Raw genomic sequence first — 10,014 nt, forward strand, 5'->3', positions numbered from 1 at the left:
GTAAAAAATTATGATATAGAGGTTAGGCTACAGTCTGCTATCAATTCTGACTATTTTGATTTGATAGCTTTATTTGTTAAGGTTTATGTGAGAAAAAAATTTCTCCTGTTGTAGTATTTGGTTTAAGAGTCAGTAGTATGTTGCAGGAAAACAATAAGTGCAATTATTAACACATTTTAAAATCATACATATTTACGAATTGTTCAGTACACATGGCTACATTTAAATACTTTTTCAATGAATTCTGTATATAAAAGTTGTTGTTTTAAATGCTTTTATAATGTTTATAATGATTTTTAAACAATATTTTGCGATTTCTATTTTCGATGTGTATATAATCAAAAGAAAACATCGGCACAGAAAAAGATATTTGAGAATCACTGACACGTCAGCTGTGATTGGTGGAAAACCCGACCCCTTTGACGTCAAAGGGGCCCTCCATCGACATCGTAATAGAAAATTCATATTTCAACATTAAATTAAAAATATTTAACAATATGTATAAAATATTTTATGAACGTTTTTATAATTATAATTTTATATAATATAAGATCCATTTTTTGGAAAAATAATATCTGACATCGGAAACAACCCTATTAAACCTGTAAGAGACGTCATTCTACACAACATGTGGAAATTTGCTTTCTAACCTGTAATTTTAATGCATCTAAAGTGACATTTTATACGTGTAAATTTACACTTTGAAGTGCACTTTTAAAACTTATTTTTTACAGTATTCTTATCAATACTTGTTTTTATGAGGGTGTTTTTAATATTAAAATATGTTTGTTCTTAGTTTTCACCGTAAGAAATAGAAAACTTTTTAAAAAAGGTACTATGAAACGTTCTTTTAGTAAACAATAATGTGATATTTCTGAAATTCAGAGCAATGCAAGACGTTCACTCTATTTTATGATCAAACGGCAAATTTTTATTAATAATTTGTATAGAAAAGCAATTTTTTACATATTAAATTTGAATTTTCGCAGAATTCGGACCTAAATAGATCACGCACTCTGGTGAGTGATAAACTGTCCACTTGCAGATAAAAGCCCCAAACTCTTGGGTTCTTGAAAATTCCGGCAAGTTGTCAATCTATCTATAAAAAAGTCTATGACTTAGAAGAGTGATTGCGACGTCACGGGACGTAACACGTGTTAGGTTTAGTATCCTGTATGGGTGTACATTTTATTTTACAAAAACAGAGTCCAAGTTATTTTAACTCTCCAGATAACGCTTCGTCATTAAAAGTAAGAACAATTCATTTACTCTGCTTCCTCGATACTTTTCTCATCCATTTCGCGAGAACTTGAGCTCAAATTTCGAGACGAGTGTGCGTTTTCTCAAAGCGAAAATTGAGGTTGCGATATTTCAGGAACAGTCGCGCAAGGCACGTCGTGGTACGACAAGAATGAGCTGGCAAAATTCTTACCAATGTTTTTTTTTAGAATTTCGCTTCAGAATAAACTAACATATTCGCCTTATCGTTAGGTCGCGTCTCAAAATCGCTGATAACTCCAAAATCAATGAGGGTTTTGCTCCAATCTGCTCGAGATACACCTAACCTACGTGATTTTCCTCCATAACCTCACTTGAGATCGAACAACATATTGCTCTCACAAACATTTCTATTTGCCCTTTAATCTCTCTGCTGCAGTTTTCAATTAGTTAAAAGTGCGTTCGTTGCTGGAAAATATTGTGATACTTGCATTGCTGGAGTGAGAATTGCTTGAGGAATTATGGCTTTGGGATATATTGCAAAATCGAGTGAACGCACGTAAACAGATTGTGAGTTGCAATATGTGTCGCAAAGTTATAGCTGTTTCGTCACAGCTGGAACATTCTTTATCTGAAACTAGTAAAATGCCCTTTTTATTAGTGCAAGTGTGCTTTCGAAAACGGAGCTTTCCGAGGGTTTCCCGGGGTCATTGTGCTCTTGTGCGTAGTAAGGTGTGAGTGCGACGTTAAAGGTCAAGATAATTTCTCATTTTTAGAAACACTCATTTATTCCTGGCTTTTTATTTATAAGTTGTTGCTGGAGCAAGCGTGCCAATTTGTCTTAAGTTGTTGTCAATACAAACATTAATAGATGTTTTTCTGGTATTTGTTTTTATTTTATTTATATTTTACATACTCGTTCGAATTCAAGTTTCTACGTTTCTAGAATTTAAAATGTACTATGTCGATTTGTGTCCTTACTGAAACCTGAGATGCTGAAATCACATTTGAAGGTATTTGAACGTTTATTTACTTTCTTGCAGAGGTTTGAATAAATTATTTGGGAAAACAGATTTTGAATGATTTAGATGAAGGTCATGGATAAAATTGAAAATATGACTTTTAGTCACTTTTCCACTATTTAATTCTGTATCTACCTATTTTTAAATTTTCTTTAAGCCTTGAAACCCTGAAAATGTCATTAAATTTCTCACAAGAAACTTGAATTTGAATTATTTTTAACCGTTTGGTTTTTTTAATGTACACCAGGTTTCAATATGTTACCCAAGATTTCAAAGATTTCAAAAAATGCGTGCACACCAGATTTCAAACGTTTTCAGAAATTTTCAAAACATTTTAGAAGATTACAAAAGGTTTTGCCAAAATTTTAAATAATTAAATGATTTTAATAAATACAAAATATTTTATAAAGATTTTAAAGAAATATCACGAATATTTCGAAATATTTCTAGGTTTTTACAGTTTCAAAAAAGGCATCTGTAAACTAGATTTAAATTTGCATACAAATTTCCCAACGGTTTTGAACATTTCATCATAATTGCAAGGATCTCAAAGATTTAAAAAATGCCGTCTACACCAGATTTCAAACATTTTATAAGTTTCAAATATTTCAGAAGGATACAAGAATTTTAGAAAGGTTGCACCAGATTTCAAAGATTTTAATGGTTTCAAATTAACAGAAACAAAAATTTAAGAAAAATATCACAAATATTTCAAGGTTTCTAAAGATTAAAAAAGCCTCTGCAAACTAAATTTAAAAGTATTTAAAAAGTTTAACAGGATTTTAAGAATTTAAGAAATGGGAAAAAACTGATATTTCAAAACATTTCACAGATTTGACACTATTTAAAACAAATATCATAGAAAGATTTCACAAATATTTCAGATCTCAAATAATTCACAAAGGTTTTAAAAAGGTAGTAAATTTAAAGTAGTAATTAAAGTTAAACCACATTTCGAAACATTTAAAAAATTTGAAGCGATTTTAAAATTTGTCAGAAGATTTCAAATATGTCAATGATTTTAAATTAATGCAAAAGATTTCAAAGATTTTACAAAAACTTTTAAATATTTCAATAATTTCAAACGAATAAAAAAAATTATTTTAAACAATTTAAAGAGGTTTCAACAAATTTGAAAAAAAAATGGAAAGATTTCAATGATTTCGGACGAACACAAAAGTTTTCACAATCAAAGATTAAAGGAAGATTTTGCATATATTTCCGATTTTAAAAGGTTTTAGAAAATTTGAGATTTCACAAATATTTAAAAGATTTTCTAATCATTTAAAAAAACTTCACAAAGATTTTAAACATTTTAACATTTTTTATTTCCAATATTTGAATGAATTAAAATGAATACCAAAGATTTTTTTAATTGGAAAGAATATAGTAAACTAGATTTCAAAACATTGGTAAGATCTGTAATGACTTCAAAATTGTTTAGATTTTACAAAGATTTCAAAAGAACACAAAAGATTTCACAACGTTTTCTTAAGGTTTTTAAAGATTTAAAAAAATTGAAAACAATTTAGTAACAAAGTTTTCAAAACATCGGAAAGATTTCAAACTTTATAATTTTCTAGAAGATCTTACAAAAATTTCAAATATTTTTATGATTTCAAATTAATATATATTTCAGAAAAATTTCACACATATTTTAAACATATTGCAAAAATTTTAAAAGATTTAAAATATTTTAATAATTTCAAAAAGCTTCAAAAAATTAATAAATATTTCATAAGAACACAAAAGATTTCACAAGGTTTTTAAGGATTTCTAAAAAAATTTTAAACAATTTAGTAAAAAATATTTCAAAACATTGGAAAGATTTGAAACTTCACCATTTTTTAAAAGATCTCTAAAAAATTTCAACTATTTTAATGATTTCAAATTAATACTATATATTTCAGAAAGATTTCACAAATATTTTAAATATATAATAAAGATTCAAAATTATCCAGTAATTTTAAAGATTTTACTAAAAAAAATTAAAGATTTAAAATATTTTGTAATATTTCACAAAAATTTCAAATATTTAAATAATTTTAAACAAATACAGAATATTTCACAAATATTTTAAAGATTTTATACGCTTTAAATCGGTTGCAATAAATTTGAAAATATGTCAGTGATTTCAAACGAACACAAAAGATTCCACAAAAATTAAAGAAAGATTTCGCAAATTTTCAGATTTCAAAAAGTTTCGACAAATTGGAAAATATTTCAAACGAACACAAAAGATTTTACAAATAAAGCTTTCAAAAAGTTTTACAGAAATTGTTCAATTTCACAGAACAAAAATTGACCAGAAGAATCGCAAAAAGACCAAATTTTGTTAGAAAACAAAATCTATTTAATTTTGATTGCAACAGTATTGAACTTTTATCTTTTGCCTTTATGATGTCATTCAGTTTACGATGCGTAATTCAAAAATCTTTCACTTTAATTATTTTCCATTTTAGATTTAATTTTTACGCGTATATTTTGCATTTAAAGAATTTTTAAATGCAGTTTTAAAGAATTCAAAAATTAAAAATTAGAAGCGTTTCAAATCTACCAAATTGCCAGATTTTAATGTTAAAAATTAAACTGGTTTATTTCAAAAGTCTTAGTAGTATAAACTATTTTAATTTTAAAACACTTTCAATAATATATTCATAATTAAAGGCTTTTATTACATTTTAAATAATGTTTCAGTCTCCAAATTGAAATATTTTTAATAAAAAAAAAGAGCAATCTTTAATGTTTAAAAATATTTGACTATTCATTTGAAATCAGTAATTATAAATGAAATATTGAATACCAAACAAAAAATGTAAAATTTGAACATTACATTTTTAATTTTTCTATTTGAAGAATTTTAATTTTTAAGTAAAATTGTTTAATTTTCTTGTATAAATATATATTTAACACCTTTTATTTCTCGAAATAATTCGAGCATGTTGAAGAGATAATTTTGAATTTTTTAAAAATTCAAAATGAATTAAAAATTGTAAATGCCCTCTGACTAATTTTAAACGAAATATAGATTTTTGCAGATTTTGAAAGAAAAATGCAAAGCTTTTTAAGAATTGTGTATAAGCTTCAAAAGAATAAAAGAACATTAACTTAAGATTCCTAGGAAAATCGAAAATGATTGTTTATCTTGAATAATTAATTTTGAGAGAATATTTAAACAGATTTAAAAATATTTCCAAAATTGTCAAAAATGAGCCTGGAAGATTTCAAGGAAATTTGTTTATTTTGCAGAATTTTTCAGGTAACTTAGGGAAACATTCGAATTATTGTAAAAGATGTTTAAAAGTTCTGCAAAAAATTGAACAAATTTAAAATTTGAAAGAATGTGAAACATGTGAATTTTTCAAGATTTTTAAATAATATTTGGAAACTTTTTAAGGATTTTTAAACCATTTAAAATAAAAATATTTTATCTCGTTTTTATTACTGCAAATGGAAAACTCTTTAGTTCTGATAATAAAATTGGGGCTTTCATAAATTATCAAAAGTTTTTTTTTATATAAAATAAAACAAGTTAAAATGATTGCATTATCTTTTTCTCGTATTTTTATATTTCTGACTAATACTGACATTAAAAAGTACAACGCAATTAAATTTATTTGAATAGTAATCATGACTCATGGTATTTTCATGAACATTTTTCCCCACAAAACAACCTTGTAAGAACTAATAAATAAAGCGAGTAAATAAGATTTTTTGCTTGCACTCGAGCATAACAATCTATTTTATTTGAAAGGGATTTTTTCGTCTAAGAAAAACATTCTGAAACATCAATTTTCCTGATATAAAACTGGAATCAAACAAAATCAAAAGTAAAACTATTTATTTTCATCTTTATTTCAACGTGGAGAATTTTTCTCTGGGCATAAACGTAAACTGGTAAAAAGAAAATTTACATAATTTGATATTCTTTCCAATTTAAACCGCGAGAAAAAATTCATTTAACAGGGTGTCTAGCACCCTGAAAATCTTAAAAAACCTGTAAAAGTCTGAAATTGGTATTGCCATAAAGGAAAAAAATTGGTTTTTAAATTTTTTTCTTGGTACAAATTTTGTCGAGAGTGTGTCTAATTTTTTGTTTAATTGTAATATAAAATTACAATAAACTTACAAAAATTGAAAATTAAACTCTTTTGTTAAAAATTTATTTTCTTTTGTGAAGATTTATATTTTTAATTCAAAAATAGTCTTTTTGGTTAAAAATAAACCTATTTCGTTGAATTTTTTTTGTTAATTTTTTTATCTGAAAATCAACTAGATATTTAGCTATTCCATTTATCGTTGAAAACTTTTTTTATTTGAAAATTCACCTAGTTGGTTGAAAATTTATCTTTTTTTTTAATTTCAAATATTTTTTTAAATATTCATGTGTTTTGTTGAAAATTTATCTGTTTGGTAGAAAATAATTGATTTGGGTTGAAAATTTAACTACTTTTCTGAAAATTGAATTCTATTTAAAAATTTTGTTTTTTGAAGATTCATAATTTCAATTAAAAATTAATTTATTCCGATAAAAAATTTCCCTATTTGCTCAAAATTCCTTTTTCTTTGGGTTCTAAAGTAATTTTTTAAACTAAAAATGTAACTAGTTCATTTGAATATTCTATCGTTTTAGTTGAAAATTCATCTTTTTGGTTTACAATTCATCTATTCTATTTGGAGATTCATGACCATAGTTCAATATTCATTTAGTTGGTTAAAAGTTGAATAAATTTCTTGAGAACCCTTTTTTTTTGTGCTATATTTTATCGTTTTAGTTGATAATTCCTCACTTTTCGGTTAAAAAAAAAAAATTTTCGGTTTTTCTTTTTTGTTAAAAATTAATATTTTTCACTGTTAATTTAAGCAATCCAGTTGAAACTTGGTTTTTGTAGATTTTTTTTTTGACTGTCAACTTAAGCAATCCAGATGAATGTTGTATAATTATATATGAAAATTGAACCATTTCATTTTTGGCTAAAAAGACTTTTTATTTGTAAAATTAATTTCTTTCGATAAAAATTGAACTATTTTATTTTTAAAAATTTATAATTCATTTTTCAACTTAAAAATTATCTATTTTATTTAAAATTCAACTTATTTAATTTCATATTGAAATCTTTTTAGGTAGGAATAACAATTAATCGATTTTTCGTTGTAAATTCCTCTTTATTAGTCCAAGATATACTACTTTGTACGGAAGTAATTTTTTGGTTAAAGATTCATTATTTAAGTTGCAAATTCAAGTATATTGTTGAAAAATAATTTTCTAAATCTAAATTTAATCGAAAATTAATTTTTTTTTAGTATAAAATTTACCTTTTTTATGAGAACTTTAAATATTTATTTGTAAATTATGTATTTTGTTGACAATTTGTCTTTTCTGATAGAAACTTAAAATTTTTGTTCCAAAACTCACCATTTTTGTTTGAAAATTGATCTTTATTGGTTGAAAATTCTACTATTTGGTACAAATAAATACAGAATGTTATCAAAATACCTTCTTTGAATTTTGGCAAGAGACTATAATGTTATGTGTTTAAAATTCAGAACAAATTAACTATGAATTTTTATTAAAATTTGTATAAAAAAAGCTATTTTTCATTTATTAAATCTAAATTTTGCGCAGAACTCGGCCCGAACAATTAAAATTTAATCTTAATTAAAATTCGTAATTTGAAATTTAAAACTAGAAAAAATGGTACTACTTTAATTGAGAACATTAAAAATTAAATAATTTCTGAAATGCGAACTAAATTAAAGAACCCAATGAGAACATACAAATATTTTTGGTTGAAAACTCATTCTTTTTGGTGAAAAATTTAATTATTTTGTTAAAAATTCCACTTTTTTATTAAAAAGTAATTTTTTCTCGATAATTTTTTATATGTAAATTCTATCACTTGATCGGAAATTCAATCATTTTCTTAAAATTTCAGTGTTTAATTGAAAATTCGTCTTTTCGGATAGAAAAATCTTCCTTATTAGTTGACAATTCATCTTTCTGGGTGTAAAATTAACATTTTTGATGAACAATTTAATAATCTTTTTAAAAAATTGCATTTTTTGTATGAAAATTCAAGTCCTGAATTCTTTTAAAATATTTCAGGGTACTTTTAAAGATTTCGAGAAGTTTTTAAGAGATTTCATTAATTTGAAGGAATTTTTAAGATTTTAGGGATTTTTTAAAAAACTTCTTAGGCATTTTCAAGAACTTTGAATTTTAAACATTTCAGGGACTTTTAAAAGATTCCAAAGAATTTTTTATTAATTTCATTAATTTGCAGGAATTTTAAGGGGTTTGAAATATTTTAGGATTAAGATTTTTTTAATTTCGGAAGATGTGCAACGATTTTACAGGACCTAGATTGTTTTAAGATATTTTAAAGGATTTCGCAGGATTTTTGAGGATTTCAATATTTTAAGGGATTTTAAAGTTCTCGAGTTATTTTGATAATTTTTTCAAGATTTTAGGAACTATCCCAGATTTTATAGAATTTCACGGTATTTAATAAAATTTTGAGTGAATTTTAAAGAATTTATTCATGACAAGTGACATATTTCGGAGAGTTTCTAAGATTTGAAATTATTTTTTAGGATTCGCCTTGAATTCTTATTAATTTATCCTGAATTCTTCTAATTCTTTGGAATTTTTTTATTCACTTGCATTCTTCTAAATTCACTCTATTCTGCTGAATTCAATCTATGTTTGGAATTTTTAAAAGTTTTTATTTAATTTATCCTGTAGATCATTTGACAAAATAATCCAAGGATTTGAAACATTTTAGTCTTTTTTTTTTTCAAATATATTGGCATTTTCAAAATATTTAAAAAATGTTCAAGGATTTTAAATATTTTAGGCCATCTAAAGGGATTTTCCAGATTGTAGGGTATTTTTAAAACTTTTGAGGCAATTTCAAAAGCTGTCAATTTAAAATATAATAGGAAAGGGGGAGGGTCGATAAGGCCGGTTTTTGGCCTAATTCATTTTTGGTCCAAAAAATCTGAAAAAATCATGGTAGTATCTTATAAGTATCCCGAGTCGATTGCACGCTAAACGGACTACCCAATACCCCCAAGTCACCCCTACAAATATAGGAAACACCACTACCCACCAACTGTATTTTCGAGAGATTTGACACTCTTAAACATGTATTCTGAGGTTAGCTCGGGTTTACTATGGTTTTCGGGGTCGCCGAATACAAATCTGGCGTCCTTTGACTTTTATTGCGTCAGGTTCAAGATCATTTGAAGGTCAAATCGAGAAAAAACGGTAAAAAAATTAAGAAAAAATATGTTATAGGTTTTTGGGGTCGCTGATTATGAACCTGGTGTCCGCTGACCTACGGAAGCCATGTTCGTAATCAGCGACCCCGAAAACGTATAACGTATTTTTTTATTTTTTCAGCGTTTTTTTATCAATTTGACCTTCAAATGGTCTTGAACCTTAAGCGATAGAAGTCAACGGACGCCAGATTATTCTACCGTTTTTTCTCGATTTGACTTTCAAATGACCTTCAAATGGTCTTGAACCTGACGCGATAGAGATCAACGGATGCCAGATTTGTAATCAGCGGCCCCGAAAACCTATAACATATTTTTTTTTTTTATTTTTCTCCCGTTTTTTCTCGATTTGACCTGCAAATGACCTTCAAATGACCTTGAGCCTGAAGCTATAGAGTTCAACGGATGCCAGATTCGTAATTAGCGACTCCAAAAACCTATAACGTATTTTTTTTTATTTTTTTACCGTTTTCTCTCGATTTGACCTTCCAAT

General features: G+C 25.8%; 1 protein-coding gene across 1 annotated transcript in view; it reads left to right on the forward strand.

Moving 5' to 3' along the window:
* Window positions 1-1,138: 1,138 nt before the first annotated feature.
* LOC117168708 (protein BTG3-like) overlaps window positions 1,139-10,014 on the forward strand; it is a 21,828-nt gene continuing 12,952 nt past the window's right edge. The window contains exon 1 of the mRNA XM_033354410.1: window positions 1,139-1,250. The gene's annotated coding sequence lies outside the window, so the exon portion shown is untranslated. The remainder of the gene's footprint in view (window positions 1,251-10,014) is intronic.

Source organism: Belonocnema kinseyi, chromosome 3 (assembly GCF_010883055.1).
Source record: "Belonocnema kinseyi isolate 2016_QV_RU_SX_M_011 chromosome 3, B_treatae_v1, whole genome shotgun sequence".
NCBI classification, from domain to species: domain Eukaryota; kingdom Metazoa; phylum Arthropoda; class Insecta; order Hymenoptera; family Cynipidae; genus Belonocnema; species Belonocnema kinseyi.